At 37.8% G+C, this 17,051-nt stretch overlaps 1 long non-coding RNA gene across 5 annotated transcripts; it reads right to left on the bottom strand.

Annotated features, from left to right (window-relative positions):
• Positions 1-7,070: 7,070 nt before the first annotated feature.
• Positions 7,071-13,239, bottom strand: LOC103705836 (uncharacterized). Of its 5 annotated transcripts, none has more exons than XR_015973552.1 (5): positions 12,994-13,239; positions 12,792-12,906; positions 11,322-12,657; positions 8,404-8,587; positions 7,071-7,443 (listed from the first exon to the last, which is right to left on the bottom strand). It is a non-coding gene; the product is annotated as an uncharacterized LOC103705836 (long non-coding RNA). The 5 variants fall into 5 exon arrangements; XR_015973553.1 differs by having other exon boundaries at positions 8,404-8,604; positions 12,994-13,216; XR_015973554.1 differs by lacking the exon at positions 8,404-8,587 and having other exon boundaries at positions 12,994-13,216.
• Between the last annotated feature and the right edge of the window lie 3,812 nt (positions 13,240-17,051).

Below are 17,051 nucleotides of genomic sequence, written 5' to 3'. Positions count from 1 at the left end.
AACGTACGTTCTCTTCCCCGCTTTCTCCTTATGAGTCGTTGTTCTCCTTTTTATGGTATCTTTTTGTTGTCGTTGAGATTTTCTTTTAAACTTAGCCGTTCGATCTACTAGATTTTTGGCGGAGATGTTAAGATGATAAGTCCTTTTGGATTGTTTAAAATTCTATTAGATTTTATGCGATCCAAGTGTAGGGACCAAGATGCCGAAATAGTAGCCGACATAGTAAAACCTGGATTGTTTACTATTTTTAGGTCAAAAATCCTCGTTAAGATTGAATATTACGTTTGAGATTTTATATACATCTGGCAGCAGAGCAAAACCTTGCTTGGATTCCACAGAAAAGCTCCGGTTGGGTTGATTTGAGCAAGATCTAAAAGTTGGTATTAGGTCGAAAACCCTAAAGGACAAGAGAAGGGTTTAGTTTGCATGGCTCCATTATAGAATTATACTCTGGGTTCAGGAGAAACGCTTGGCATGAGCTGCTTCTAGGAGCTCTGTCATGGAAATTTAGGATGGTTCAAATTGGATGTTCGAATTCTCGGCCTAGACATGACCCTACTTGCATTAGGTTTACAACCCAAGCCTGACCGTAGTCAAAAAATTTATATTGGTTTTTGGGGGTTTACAAATTAGATTTTTTTCTTTTTTTTCTTAAGTTTTCATCTTGTGCTTAACTTGTTTTTTCTTCTTTTTTTTTTCCCCCTCGCTCAGCTCAATTATTTTGTTTGGGCCTTCTCTAGTTAGAAGGTTGCTGTGGTTGTTTTGATTATAACTGGTTTTCATTCTCTGGATGCTTCTGCCTCCCTTCCTTCTCAAAACAAAGAATAAAAAGGAGTTAAAAACGAAAGCTAGGTTTGGTTAAGTCGACTCTGGTTGCGTTCCTATGATTGATGCAGAGCTCGGTAATAACATATGAGCTTTAAAAGGACACTTTTGGGTGACAGGCATAGTGGCATAACATTCCTATGAGAAGTCCAAGTATGCCAACAATCGATGCCCCCATGCATGGCAATCATTGGTGTCCCTCCATTGTGATGCCTTAGCATGGTCCTCAAATCTGCCCATGTAGTAAAGCAATCATTCGCCCTCGGTTCTGATGCCATCAAATCGTGCATAGAGCGAATCTAGTAGAACGATACTTTTTTTTTTCCTTCCAGCAACAAATTTAGCAGAACAATGCTAACAGCATCTTCAGCTTGCATATGAACATCAGAACATGCATCTAAAAAGAAGAAGATGAAAAAAGACCGAAAGAAAGGGACTGCTCCTCCTAGAATTTGGGATCTGCAATGCACATGGAAATAAGTATAGATAGCTGTAGTTTCCCAACAAATGATACTCTACGCCGTGTGCACCATGCCAATCAGCTCGTCTTCTTCCTCTGGATCAATTATCGAGATGAGCTCATATGGCAAGATGCACAATGACACGTGGCGCATGCGGTGTCGGGTATAAATTCTCGGGAGGCCGATTAACCTTGATGTAATCGTAAATTGCGGAAATGCATTTAGTAGAAGCCTTCATAAAGAAATTTCATGTTGCTGGGGTCGAGGGCTTCATTCTGTCGCTCTTATTAAAGAGGTGTGGGGTGTGAAAGACCTCAAAGGTCGTGGAAACAGAAGATAGAATATCTAAAAAGTTGATGCTAGGAAATGCTTGTGGAAAAAGAACAAATATGATTTTGATTTCTGAGGATCAAATATCAATTCTTAATTACTTAAGATTTATACATATAATAGACAAATAATTAAGAAACCACCATAGATTATTTCAAATCAATAATTTTAATTTTTGATAATTAAAAATCTCAGTTAAGATTTAGGAGAAAAAAGATTAGGGAAACTTGGTTGCTACCTTCCATATCACATTGATTGACACCTCGATATGTATCGATTTATATTCTTTAGAGAAAAGAAGGCCGAGATTTATATATCTTGCAGAGTGCAATGTCTTTGCCAACATCAGAGTCTTGCTTGGATTCTAGTGGATGGGGTTGGTTTGGGTTGATTTTAGCAAGATCCAATTTACTATCGGCTGAAAGCTCTATTCAAGAAGGAAGTGGTTCACTTTTCATCATGAGATAATTGCTGCATCATGCAAACTGAACAAGGTTCTATTTGTAGATATTTGGATTAGGTTTAATAGGAGCACCTAATAGGTGTTAGTTCAAGTTAGGTCAAGCTAGCAACTTTGTTTAAAAAAATTAGGTTTCACATACATTGGGTTGGGTCATCCAAGCTGTCAGCCTAGTCTTGACCAACTTGGTTTAGGGTTTAAAATGCAACGGCCTTAGCACAGCTAAAGAGAGAAACATATTGGAATAATTGGATGCAAATTACAAGTTTGTTTGGAGTAGGCAAACTCGAGTTGTCACCTTACATTTGGTGCAAAGATGAAAACAAAAAGGGTAAGGTCAATGATAATAACAAAATTGAAGTTCTAAGCTTCTTTGGAAGGAATTTTTTTGATCCTGAGAAGATGGGAAAGCCCATTAAATCATGCACAAGCTTGCTTTAAAGTTTATGCTAGTGAGCTCCAATGCTATGTCGATTGATGCCTCCTAAAAATTGTTATAGAAGCCCATCCATGGAAAGGTCACTTCCCTTTTGGTGTGATCCTACTCAAGAGTGCATGGATAACTTAGTAAAGCAATGCATTCTTCCTGCTAGAATTTGGCACAGTCAAAAACCTTCAAATGCCTTCAAATATATATTATAAAAATATCGTACCGCTGAAAGGTAGGGCGCATTATTCGCCCCCTCCCTCCCAAAATTAAAGATAGCAAAGGTCACTAATCTTATCTTATTGAAAGAAATCATCCTCCTGTGAAAGACCTAGGTCAGCCTGATGTGGCTGGATTCCAAGATACATAAAAATGTGGCTGCTACAAAATGCTAATGAGGATTTTATTTGGTATGAATCTTTTAATAGGACGTTGGGAGTTTAAGCAATTCTTCGTTAGTTAAAATAGATACATTAGGAAATCAATGTAAAGTCGTAGAATAATTTTTCCTGGTTCAAGTATTTTTCGTAAAATATGTGGAATTATGTTCTCCTTAATTCTTTTTAATGATTCATTGTTTGAGGATGAAGGTTGGAAAATGCATGTTCAGCAAGCAATAGTTCAGCTGCTAATAATATCAACATCCACGCAACCACAGCCGATGCGCTGAATTATTTGAAGCTTGTCAAGGTTGCCTTCCAAAATGAACCCAGAAAATATGACATATTCCTTGAGACAATGAAAGATTTTAAAAGCCACAGGTCTACATCTTAGTTTCCTATTATTGCCAAATTATCTGATCTTTTCTAATTTTCTCTAACTCATTTGAATTCCCTTGTGATCCTATCGTTGCAGGATAGACACCAGCACTGTGACAACAAGGATCAAAAATTTGTTTTCTGGCCACCCGGAGTTAATTCTGGGTTTTAACTTCTTCTTGCCCATAGAACATCATATCACTATCCCTGCTGAGGAAGTAGCTGCGCACTATGTGGACAGAGTAAATTTGGGAGATATCTAACTGTAATTTATGGTGACCTGTCTAATTCTAATGTTGAGAAATCCTCATGATGCTTCATTGAGCTTGTTGGACTTCGTTAATACTGCAAAGCTGATGCTGGAGAATGATGTGACTGCTTTCTAGTTCTCCAATGTAATGTGCTTTAATGTTGACAGTTTGGGCCAATGACTTTGTATATCTTTTTATCTTTTCTATTAAAAAAAAAAAGATTTTTCATACTTTGCAGTTGTATTACCACAATGATTGATGGTAGTGAACGTTCATATTATGCAGCAAAGAAGGCTGAGCTCCTACTCTTCCTCAACTATATTTTCTTGAATTGCATCTTCTTCTCATTTGCTGCATTTTTTTGGTTGCTGTCTTCCCGTCTTACTTGCAATGACATAGTTGTAGCGCTCTCGCTGTACAGGACAAGGAGGCATGGCCTAGAGAAGTGTGGTTGCATATCATCTATTCACCATTGCTTTATTTAGATATTAATGTGTAATATTGTGTGCACTCTTTAATACATTAGACATACTTTGCTCCAGTTGTTTGTGTGGTAAGTTACTTCAAATGAAAAAAATGTCTGTGGAGGTATAATATGCAGACCATGATCTGTTGGTGCATGTATGAAGGAAGAAGAGACATCTTATGTGCAGAAGCCAACGATGCAGCTGATTGGATGGCGTGGCGTGCGTCTTATATAGCCAATCATATAAAATCAAGATTGTAAGAATCACGATACATCTTTCATTCAATTGTTAGGTATTTTGTTTGCTAATACTCGTGTATGTACTTATACTCAGATTTGGTTTAATCTATCTGATTTATCCCTCACAAAAAAAAAAAAAAAAAAAAAAGACTTGGCCTTGGGTCACCCCAGATGAAGTTGTCTGAGCTAAGACACTCAATTCCAAAGTTCTTGGTGCTGATGAGGTTTGAACTTCTAATGAAGCAAGTCGCTTGTACTCATAGTTTCTACTCACCTTTTAACCTATCATATGAAGTAATTCTTTTGGTAAGAATTATAAATAATTTTTTAAATGAGCATGAGGAGCGATTCTGGCAGAACTATGAAATCTCAACCTGAGAAGTAATTCAGCTGGTGCTTCTTCTTTGCTTTGGTAACTCAGGAAATCCAGCTTGATGAAGTCCCTTTGCTGGTGTGTTGGTTTTCTTCATTGGAACTGGTTTCTCATCCGAAATATACTAAATCTTATGGCAATTTTTTAGCTACTAATTATAACATAATGCGCATGAATACTAAAACAGATGTTTTCTTTTTCAAAAAAATTGTTTAGAGCTTATTTGTTATATTACATTCTTATTTCTTGTTATGTCCAGCAAATTATTATAATTAAAAAATCACTCTGACCTTGAACTTTGAAGGATGTAAGACCCTTATCATACACAAAATTCTAGAAATCCGAACTTCTAGAAGAGTTTCTTTCCAATTGTCCAGCAACATTGGAATCTCTTTTTTAAAATAAAATTTCAACATGATTTAGATTTTTTAGGAAATTCTAAATAGGATTTTATTATGAGAATGAAAAGTTGGGAAACATGGTCACTCCTATATGGTGTTAGGATTTAGTTTAAGATTAGGGCAAGATTATATGACAGGAGTGCCATGCTCCATGCACTTGTTTTTTTCCTTTTTTTTCTCCCTTTTGTTTTATCAAACAAAAGGAGGCGGCTCCTTTCCAAATCTCTGAATTGAGAATTATTTTTAGTACAAGGCTCTACAAGTAACTTATGGGGATGATTTCTACGATAAATTTTAAACTCCAGTAAACGATTTTCCAACCACAATAAATATATGAACCAATCAGCCTTCTTTTAACCTTCTCCCTCCTTCCACACTTGGTATTATGTTCTCCATTGCTCAGGAAGCCTCATGACTTCCAGTCTTGTAGGTAAACTAAAGACGATCCAACACGTTGGCACACGCGGACTGTAAATAAAAAAAATGTTATTTGTGAATGCTTGTTAGCGAAAAATACTAGATTCCTGCACGTTTGATGCATGCGGGTTGGTGGGATGGAATCCTCCAGCCATGCTTCTTTGGCTTCCTCCTTTTGCACGCAAACTCCGCTGGACCGACACCGACACCAAGAGATGAAAGCTAGAAGAGCAAATACGATTGATGGATACTAGATGTTATGCGTATTAACTCGTGCAGTGCTATAGCTAATGAAACTCAGAAAAATTGACGGAGGCCTGCATGAGCGGTTGAACATGTGGTTTAATTCGATGCAAAACGAAGATTCTCACCGGGGCTTGACCTGCCGTGAATCCTTTTGAAAGAGATGAATGCCTTCAGGAACGCGGACACAGATGGTGCATGGCTGTCGTCAGCTTGTGAGGTGTTGGGTTAAATCCCGTGACCGACTGGGTACAATCCTAGTGTTAGCTGCCACTGTTGAGTTTGGCACCTTGAATACCAATAATAAGCTAGAGGAAGGTGAGGATGACGTCAAGTGACCCTGTTCCTAACCAGATGGCACAGAAAGGGGCCAGCACTTAGGATAGCCCACAAGCTTTTGTTATGTACAGTAGATATGGAGATAAAATTATTGCACAACATCATCAAGGTTGGCTAATTCATGGCTATTCAAGTTGGAGGACCAATAGAACATCAGCAACAAAGCACTGATCGAAAAGGAGTCTAAACTTGTCGTCGTGCATGCCGATCTCGACCAAGGGTCTAAGCTTATGACACAAATATTCTTGGAAGGAAGCCACTTGAGATTGTGGAGCCATCAAGGTGTGCATGCCTAAGACCAGTACAATCATGATCATCGATGTTTCCCTCCAGGATGAAACTAAACAAACTTGGGCCATGCTTGCTTTGGGCATAATTAACCCGAATAAGCTCGAGGAATAACAAGTATCCACAGCTATTCTGGAATTCCAAAAGGATGCTCCCCTTGATGGCCTTTATTCCGCCTTGTTTTGGTGGGAACCGGTCAGCGGTTAACTTTCGACAAAAGCAAACACTGAGGAGTCCTTAAAAAAAGCTGGAATCTTTCTCCAATTCGAATTCCAGACGCAAATATATAAGTCCAGAGCTAGAAATTGTAATCAAGGTTTATCGAGAAAGATTCAAATTAATCAAGCCAGATCCAGTCAAATGCTAAGCTCGAAATTGCAGTTCCGCTAATATCAAATATTAATAGCAAAACATGCTGAATTTGCAATTAGCAAGATCAAAGTTTGCAAGTGATCAAATGATTTTAAGTACATCTCTCATTTTTCTAACAAAATTTGGGTAGCACCACCCGAAACCAGTTTCAAAACTCACAATTGGCAAAGGACTGGAAGAACATTTGCATCTCCAGATAATCATCAATATCCAAGTAAAAAAAATAATGGAGGAGCGCCAGAGTTGCATATCGCTACTCACACATATAATAGTATTATCAATAGTTTAACTTTAAGCTGATTCGATAATATAAACGTAACTGGGATGACTTTTCTCAAGACGATGGTAGCGAGGCAACTAATGCAATGGAATAAAATTAGCAACATCAATTCATGCACTCATCCTTCACAAAATACAAATGTCAGAGCAAACAGAACACAGTCTTTTTCGCATTCATTACTGCAAGAGCATATGTCCATAGATACATTTATCACAAATGGAATGCAAAGAAAGCAAAGGAGCTAATACCTCATTTGATCATCCAACTTTAGGTAAGCATGAGTATGCTCATTTCACCTAACAATTGGCAAATGTTTGACTTCTTTAACAAGTAAGCCTTTTACCTGCTGCATTTGACTTCATTTACAGGCAGCTGTACCAGGCCAATCATCTAGCTTCTGGGGTTCAAGCACCACTGTAATGTCCCTCGCACGATAGCACTAATCGTAATGGCATTGTCTCTTGCGTCAATGATTACATACGTTGGGCATTAGGAGACTTTTCGTCCATTTCCTGCAGTACATGTGAATGTATCTCAATCAGCTGGTGAGAATTAGGCATTCTTACCGATTGTCCATAAATGCAAGTATAGAGATCAGCAAGAGGTATCAGGCCTGCACTAGTTCTTTGTTAAGAAATAAGAAATTTGTAGGGGAATAACAAAGCATACGTGTATTGAGTAAACTAAAAATTCATGCATGAAGATGATTTGTGAATAATTAATTTATCTTAATGTGTTTTGTGTTCAGTTAATAAAGAACTTCATCATTTGTATGTTCTACCACGAATTTCATTCATTTGCAGCAGAATAGCATGCTTACCTAATGCCCAGCAAGAAAAGCATGAAATATATTTACCCCAATAAACACATCTTCCACCAATAAATAGTCCCTGTCACGAAGGACATCCTACCTTACACACCCAACTATACCTCTTTTTAGAAGTAAGAGCTTAAGATAAACTTGTTCAATAGGCCACTTCTGATAAATAAACAACCACCACCTTGTCATCCAACCTAACAAAAAATTCCTTCCCTCACAAATGAGGAGGAAACGGAAACATGTATCTATATACAATATTAACCGACCAACTCATCAAAATGAGGCAAATGAACAAAGAGATGCGAACACATTTCTTTCCTTCTTATGGCTCTCTGTTCGAGGCAGTGCCATCTGTCTCAATATCCTCTTCCAGTTTACCTTGAAAAAATGTGAAAAGGATACCTGCAAGACATCTCAAAGCCCTTCATCAACAAGGAGGGGAAATGAAAAGATCGATGAATTGCATTGGTCTACTGGCTAAGGGTACTGGCTGGGAATGAGTGGGTTATTTCTTGGTTCTGGTTGTCAATGTCAGTAATCTCAGGTTGACATTATCATGAAGAAAGACATAGTATGATTTTCTATTGATAGACTGAGAGAGAGTAAAACGAGAGAGAGAGAGAGAGAGAGAGAGAGAGAGCAACATCCACACCTTCAATCCATGAGGTAAACTAATGGATGGGAAAATTCAACAAATGCAAGCTTCTCTTCTGCTTCTTAAAAATGTGTTTTTTCTGCTTCATTTTCTTCTCATCTTTGGAGGAGAACCAACAACAGCAAAAACTTCTTTTTGAGCATTATGTTTCTGAAGTTGATTTCTTGATGTGATGGAATACCTTGAATGGATATTAACCTAGTTTTCACTTTAATCATATTAACAGTAAAAATATCATATGAAACAAAAGAAGCTAAATCACTCTAAGGGATAATGACCTCTTCATTATCACTCTGAAGATGATTAGCCACCTTCAAAGAAAATATGACTACCGTACAGAAAGAAATAGCAACATCATTAATTTTCAAAAAATCAAAAAAATAAAAACACAAATTAGACACCAATTTAAACAAGGAACGAGTAACAATTCATCAATTACAAAATCAGTTATTTGTTAATCCACAACTTTATTCAGATAAACTAAACCCAAACATAACCAGTATATCAGAGACAACACAAATCTTCCAATAAATCTTCATTTAAAAAATAATATTCATCAATTTCCCATCCAAATGATTAAATAAGTAAACTTGTTCTCTCGTGTTCGGCATAAGTTTGGTCGAGGGCATTAAGTATTATCATGCTGAGTTTCATCCAAGCATTTGTAACAAAGAATAACAGTAGCATCATAAGATATTGTCCACGTGTTTTACTCCAACAAACATTAGCCCACTTCATTGAAGTCGTGATGCCAACAGTGCTCATTCCTTCCCTGCCACTTTTTGTGATCTTACCCAGCAAGCATATTAGGTAAGAGCAGTCACCAGTATGGTTTGAACTTTGAACAATACTGAGATGTCTCGTCTCAAGAACATAGCAACGTAACAACTCGGACTGGTATTTTCTTTATGAAATCCTTGACCTGAACTGATGTAGATCCCAAGCACAATGATAATGAAAGTTGTAAGCTATTGTACATTTACAGCCTGCACATCCACTGATTGATTTAATATGAATGAAACATTATAGCCTGCTGATGTTGTGTGTGAAGGGATTGGTGCTTCCTTATATATCCAACTAGCTGGATCATCACCCTCAAACTATAGGAACTCAATCCTCCTATTCCTATTTAAAGGACTCCATGATCAGATATGAGAGTCATTGTCGCAATGGTTGAACCTTGATCCAGAAGTAGATCTGATAGGGCCAGATATCACAGCACGTGAATAGCCAACCACCTTCAGAACTCCAACACATAGGAATCCTTCTTCATATTGATTTTTTATAAATGCTTTTACAGGCACTTTACTGACACCAGAATCCTACTTTAGAAACCTTGGGGCTTCTTTACTTACAAGAATGTTCTGATAATGTATTAGGATCCTATTCGGATTAGGACTACTGCAGCCACAGTCTTGTTTAAGTTTTACCTTGGGTAAGGGAGTCTTGGATCCTCTAAAGCTGTATATTAGAGTGTCCTAGGTGTCTCGTGAGTTGAGGTTCCACGGAGATCTCAATTGGTAACAGTAATAGTAAATATTATGGGAACTAAGGAAGTTCTATGTAATCTTACGAAAAGGTATTGCAATAAGTGTAGCATCAAAAGTATAGTTGATTGTCTAGAAAAGGGAAGTAATAACTCATGTAAGGAGAACTTCTATGGAAATCAATAACCATTTTACAATCTTGGTGGACTAATTCAATCATAAAATTGCACTCAAAATTTCTAAGAGGTCGATTCTTTGCTTAATTGAGAAATTCCTACATACATCTCTCTCTCTCTCTCTCTCTCTCTCTCTCTCTCTCTCTCTCTCTCTCTTACTGGCATCAATTTCATCTCAATGTGATGAAAAATGAAGTTAAAGTGGGAATCTATAGCTTAAAATGCGAAGAGAAGAAATGTTATTGCATTTTTTCAGTGCCAGAAGCCCATTTCATCACATATAGAATTGCAACCAGCGTTGCTCATAAATTAATATTTTCCTAATTAAAGGTCAAGTGCTAGAATCAAGTTTCAGATTTTGCTAAAATTACTGTTATAGAAGGACAATAGAGGAAATTTTGATATGTGGTCAACTTATTCATAGTTTGGGAGTAAATATGAAATTGTCCTATACCAAAATCTTGTTGACCAACCTTTATAAAAACAACTAAAAGATTCTAAAATGATGCCAACGTTTCATGTCATTAGCTGAAAAGTTCATCAAGAATTTCTTTTGTCTACTATCCTTCTATGATGGCTAGAAGTATAACATAAAGGAATTTCATATCTATAAATAACTCTGGGGGCGAAAATTTAAGAAGAGGGACTATATAGCATCAAATCCCCTGATAAACGACTGAGGGGTGGTCGGCCTTCTCACAATAAAAGCCGATATATATTCGCATACAGCTTTAAGCTGTCACATATGAAGGGTAAAGATTTTGCTAACCAAAAATCCTACCAAAACAGGAAAGTTTACTAAAGGCTCATGAGTTACATCCTCAGATCTATTAAGAAATTAATCTACTCAATTATAAACCTATTTAAAGTTTTCTAAGATGAATATAACATCAATACAAAATGCCATGAGATGGTTGCGGCTGCTGAATTGTATAGCATGGACGAAGCATTCTGGGCATACTGCACCACTTCATTTGTTGGTTTCACATTATTATTCATTTGAAGTTATGGATCTTTGTTCTGTGCACGTAAACTTTCATTTACCAAATCTAATTTGCTGAAACAACGGTAAAAATGTTAAGAATTTAATAGAAATTAAGGTATCTAATTTGAAGCCTTGAGTGTTGTAATGAAAATAAGTGTTGTATAATAGACTCAAAAGATGGATGCCATTCATATCCAAAATAAAGAGCATCAACCATCACAGTCACAAAATAAAAGGCAAAATGCATAAATATAAAATTAAGAAGACCTTGGAGAGTATCGAGGAAGCTCAAAGTGAAAGATAATGTTTGTTAAAGGCTGTGGCTCTTGTCACTGCATGGCAGTAAATGCATCAGTTTCTTCCTCAACAGTCTTAAGAATCTTTTCTATCTATTTGGCCTCTGCTTCAGCTTGCTGACGCTCCCAATAGCCATGCTCACTTTTGCCTTGGTCTCCTTTACAATCTTTTCTTGTTTCTGGATTTGTATCTTCTAGTTCAATTAAATTACCACTAGCTCCCCTTAATTGATGATCCATCTTGGTTCTTCTTCTCTTTGTTGTTAGGGTTTCTAAGTCCATTTCAGACTTTTCTTTCTTCTGATGTTTTGCTGTCTAAAAGGCATGGATCAGACTAGGAGATTTAAAATAAGAATGAATTGGCCATATTCAAAGTCAGGCAGACGAGTGAATCGCTTGCCTCCACTTGAAGATCTAACTTGGAAACTTGCCCAAGTTTTTTTTTTCTGATGATAGAAACTTGCCAAGTTACTTTTAAAATTCAGCAAAAGTCTCAAAAATTATGGATCCGACTTAGTCAAGTTCCCAGAGGTATCCTTATTTCTAGTCTTGATGATTTAAACTTTAAAGATTTAACCCATTCAATTACATACTTGGTCTAGCGGCAAGTGACGAGATGTTCGCCCTCCCTCCTTCTATGGATTGTCGGTAGCCATAGCGAAAGCTAAGAAAATCGGTGCTTTCATTATCATTTTCCATTCATACTTCTCTATATATGATGTACTGGTAATCTATAATAATATACCAATAGATCACAGTTTAACTCATTCAAACAGTGATTCAAAATGAATCAATGGGTACATATTGATTTGAGTTTCAAAGATATAAATATCTATTTCTTAGAGAATGCATCAATGGGACATCAAGTGTTAACTTTGCTAGTAAATGCAATACATCTACAGACATGCACCCCACATGTTCATGCCTTAGTGTGAGGACCATGTCAAGTTCTAGCCTTTTAGATCGCCTACAAGGTCAGACTCGCGCAACAAGGGGTGCATGGTAGGTGCGAATAGCACATACTTTCATCTACAAATATATGTTGTATTAACAGTCCTCTTGCAAGAAAAGAAAGACACTTTTGAGGGGAAAATTTCAGGTGAGATAAGTCTTTGAAAAAACATGCAAACACTGCCTATGGCTTGCTTGTAGTCAGGTTTGTTAATAGGAATTCTTCACTGTGTTTTGCAGCACATGGTCAATCGAGATTGTTTCTTATAATAATTAATATTAATTGCAAAGACCCACGTAGAATCTTCTGTGCAAGCGTTTGCAGTTGAAATCCATCTCTTTGCTGAGTTTGTTCCCTGAAACCAAACACAACCTGAAAACTTTTGGACCAAAAGGGCTGATGTGGACATAAGATAACCTCACCATTTCAATGAGGCACTAAACCAACACCAAACTCGCACCAAAAAAATACCACACGAACACCACTCACCATTCAAGACCCAAGAACGAAATTTGGCCCAAAATCTCGAATCCAGGTCAATTCTTTAATCCAGAATCCATCTCGCGGAATCGCCAAAGCCAGTCTCAAACTCGACAAAGTTTAACTAAAACAAAAAGGAGAGATTTTGAGACCACGGAATTTACTATAAAACTCAAATTACGCAAATTAGAAGACGTTTATCGAGACGAACCATGGCCGAAGAGAAGGATGGTGGGGACACACGGAGGCGTGAGAGACGGAGTGCTGCCTCTTAGGGCGCCGGTACGAGTGATTCTCCGGCTTTCTACGCCGCCGGAGGGGCCTTGCCGGCGATGGGGGGACCTCGCATCGGAAAGCGAGGGATGACCCTCTCGGAAGCGGTCGGTCGGGCGCTCGGCCTTGCGGGCGGAGAGGTTAAAAACTCGTAATTTAATTTCTTGATGATATCGTATTTGCTAGGGACTTATGTGTGAAATGGGTAGTTCTATATACACCCCCCCCTATTGCTCAGGACACCCCCCAAAAACCAAAAAAAAAAAACCCAAACTAACCTTTAGTGTAATTACCATATTGCCCTTGAAATTTTCTCATACAACCCCCCCCCCCCCCCCCTCCTCCTCCTCCGTTTCATTTTGAAAAGAAAAAAAAAAAACACCCCTCAAACCCCCCTTAAACCCCTCCTCCCCCGTTCCCCCTTCTCCCTCTCGTCGCCGGCATTCTCTCGATCTCCGACCACCTCGCCGGCTTCTCCCGGAACCACCTCGCCGGCTTCTCCCGAAATTTTTTTTTTTCACGGTTCGTGCTCCGTTCGGCACTGGATCGCCGAACAAAAGGCTTCTGTTCGGCTGAACAGTGCCAAACAGAAGCCTTCTGTTCGGCAACCCTCAACCGAACAGATCTGTTCGGCTGCACAGTGCCGAACAGAAGGCTTCTGTCCGGCACTGTTCAGCCGAACAGAAGCCTTTTGTTCGGCGATCCAGTGCCGAACGGAGCACGAACCGTGAAAAAAAAAATTTCGGGAGAAGCCGGCGAGGTGGTTCCGGGAGAAGCCGGCGAGGTGGTCGGAGATCGGGAGAATGCCGGCGACGAGAGGGAGAAGGGGGAACGGGGGGTTATGGGCGTTGGCGAGGTGTTTTGGAGGGGAAGAGTGGGGTGGGGGGGTTTTGGGGGTGTAGAGAGCAATTTAGGTGAGGGGGTGGGGAGGGTGGGGGGTAATTTAGGAATTTTTAATTTTTTAGGGGTGTCCTTAGCAAATGGGGGGGGGGGGGGGGGGGGGGGGGGGTGTAGAGAGTATTTAATTTTTTTTTAATTTTTGGGGGGTGTCCTGAGCAATAGGGGGGGTGTATATAGAACCACCCGTGTGAAATTCCTTTGCATCAGATTTGAATTGGAATCGGCACTATTGATGCCGAGACTAGCGTAAGGCGTCCTATGAAAAATATTTATTTTAAGTTTACAATTTGAAGTCAGTCCCGGCGGCATGCTGTAACTAGTTCCTAGTACAAATGTGCCCTTGTGTCCTTGTCTAACATAAACATTGCGTTAAATTCTCGTTAGCTTTGATGATAATCTTTCATGAGCATTATTACAATAGCCACCCTATCTATGAGTAAATATTTCAAATGAATTTTAAACATTGTGGGAACCAATCTCTGCCTACAATATGTGAGGGCTAGCTCAAATTCAGGAAGAAGTTATGCTCTTGCCATGGTGTTTTCTCGAAATCCTTGATATCATTTACTGAACCATTTATTTATTAGTGGACCATCAAGATGATTGATGTCAAAACAAGCAATAGCTAGTGTAAAGGGAAAGTACAATGCAACTGTCGTGATTGAAATAAAAAAAAGGGGTAGGTCTGTGGGTCTCTTCTCTCCTAATTTGCCATGTGTCCGATATTACTCTAACTTGGATAGTTCCTCTTTGGAAGTGGGGGTGGAGGAAGGACTTCGGCGACTCTGATAAGATTGGTGACGAAGCAAGGGCAGACTAGTCGAGCAGATGGTTGGTAGAGGCATCAATCTCAATTTTGGAAGACGGTGGAGTCTATGATGATAGGATTGCTCGTGGAGGCAGCTGAAATAATGGCTCGGACATTGAAGAGTTATATAGGATCTTACAAGGATCATATGGGTATAGATGAAGGAGAGGAGAGTCGAGAATGGGGTGCCAAGAAGCAGGAGTCAGAGTCATTGTTATCGTTAAAGGTAGAGCTATGGTCACCATCGTCGTTATGGTCGTTGTCATTGTCGCAACAACATTGTCTTTATGCACTCGGTATCCATGATTTTGAAGTCCTCATCCTTCTTTCCAAAAACTTTTTGAGAGCCTCCTCATTCTCATTGGACTCACCGTGGAATTGAATAGACTAGGTTACCGTTGGCACCTTAGAGATCAAAAAGCTCACAACTATCATATCCATCAACTCTACTTGGAGCCTGACCACCTTCTTGAACATCTATGATGATAACCTCCCTCGCTAATCTAACATTATTGAAGATGTCATCGTCAATGTCTTTAGCACCATCAAGGCCACTAACATGGAGTAAATGCTAGCATGGGAAAGACGATGGAAGAAAGGGTTGCAACCAATTACCTATTAAATTCCTAGAATGCCCTCTATAAATCAATTACTATGATAGATACTCTTATTTATTAAAATCACATATACGATAGCAAAATCCTAAAAATTATTAGTACTAACCTCTTTAGTTAGATAAAATTTTATGTGAAAATAGAAGTCATGTATTTTAAGTAGTAGATATAGAACCTAACCTTTCAATCTATCGAATAACTACTACTATAAAGTCCTAAAAATAAATAATTGCTATCAAGATCTATTTTTAGCTATATGGAATTTGTATTGTCATCTAATTAATGGTAACTTCATGAAGGATGGACAATCATGGATGACTATCTTTTTAGTTATCTTTGGTCATCTTGCTAGATATATATATTGGTACAAAATAGTTGGAGAAGAATAAAGTCTTGCATGAATTTTAGATGTCATTGAGAAAATCTTGGAAATGCTTCGATTTGAAGGTTTCTTCTCCATTTTGCATAATGAAAGAAATTTCTTTAATAAGTTAATTGATTTATACTGATAATTACCAAATAAGAATGTGTTCATCTAATTACATTTCTTTTCCTATACACATATATGCAATCACTAGTTAAGCTAGTTATTTTATGCAACAGCATCTTCTCCTACTTCATGTTCCATTAACTATTGAGCCATTTAGGATGCCTGTATCCAGGAGTTCCATCATGATCTTTCACTTTGATTTATTGAAAGAAATAAAATTATTCAAAATTCGGTCAAACTCTACTCAATTTATTGAATGATGCATTTTTCAAATAAATAACACACGATGCTGCGCTTTAAGCACTGGCGTCGACATAAAAGCTCCATCAGAATTTTTTGCTCTGATTCACCGAAAGAGACAAGTATACTGAGAATTTAGTTAAAATATAGTCTTGTTTTACTAAATAATGCATTTTCAATGAATAACACCAGGTGCGCTTTTAACCATAGGCACATATTATTACTTGCCGTTTTAGCGTACATAATAAAGACCGATGCAACTAAAGGCAGAATTACACGGGGCAAGCAATGAAAATCATTTTGTTTTTGTTCATCCATCGGATTGTTAGCTTTAGTAAATGCGGGTGATAAAATGGATCTTTGATAAATCTCGCACAGCAAAATTCTAGAACCATTCCAAACAAGGACCGCTGAAATGGTATTGGGACTCGCACTAGTAGGAAGCCCGTATGGTTCGGTACTGATTTGGTATCAAATCAAAACCGGCACGTGTAGGGTGTTCCAGTTTTGTACCGGATTGTCCAATTTTTTTTTTAACTTTTTAAGAATATTTAACTGATAATTATTTTTTTTGAAGTTTTTCAATAATTTTAAGTCTAATTTAATATTTTTTGATTTTTTTTTGATGTTTTTATGATCCCGGTTTAATCTAAATAATGCATTTTTTTATTTTAAAATGATATAATTTATATAATGATTAGTGAGATATTGTATGCTATAAGGAACAACATAAAATATCCTCAAATTAAATAATGACATAAAAATTATAAAATAGTACAATCACTTAAATACATTTAAAGTACACCATATATACCCATATCTAAAATCAGGTCGAGTAGTGATGGCTCTTATAGCTATCCGAATTATCAGTATAATCAGAAGGCGCGTCAACTCACTCCTCTAACCAAACGACGCTGTAGCCTTATATGTTCATCATATAAAAA

Source organism: Phoenix dactylifera, chromosome 15 (assembly GCF_051530095.1).
Source record: "Phoenix dactylifera cultivar Ajwa chromosome 15, Ajwa_hap1_PhDact_Kaust_v1.1, whole genome shotgun sequence".
Classification (NCBI taxonomy): Eukaryota; Viridiplantae; Streptophyta; class Magnoliopsida; order Arecales; family Arecaceae; genus Phoenix; species Phoenix dactylifera.
Note: the sequence above shows the minus strand (reverse complement) of the source record. Positions and strands in the feature narration are given on the sequence as shown.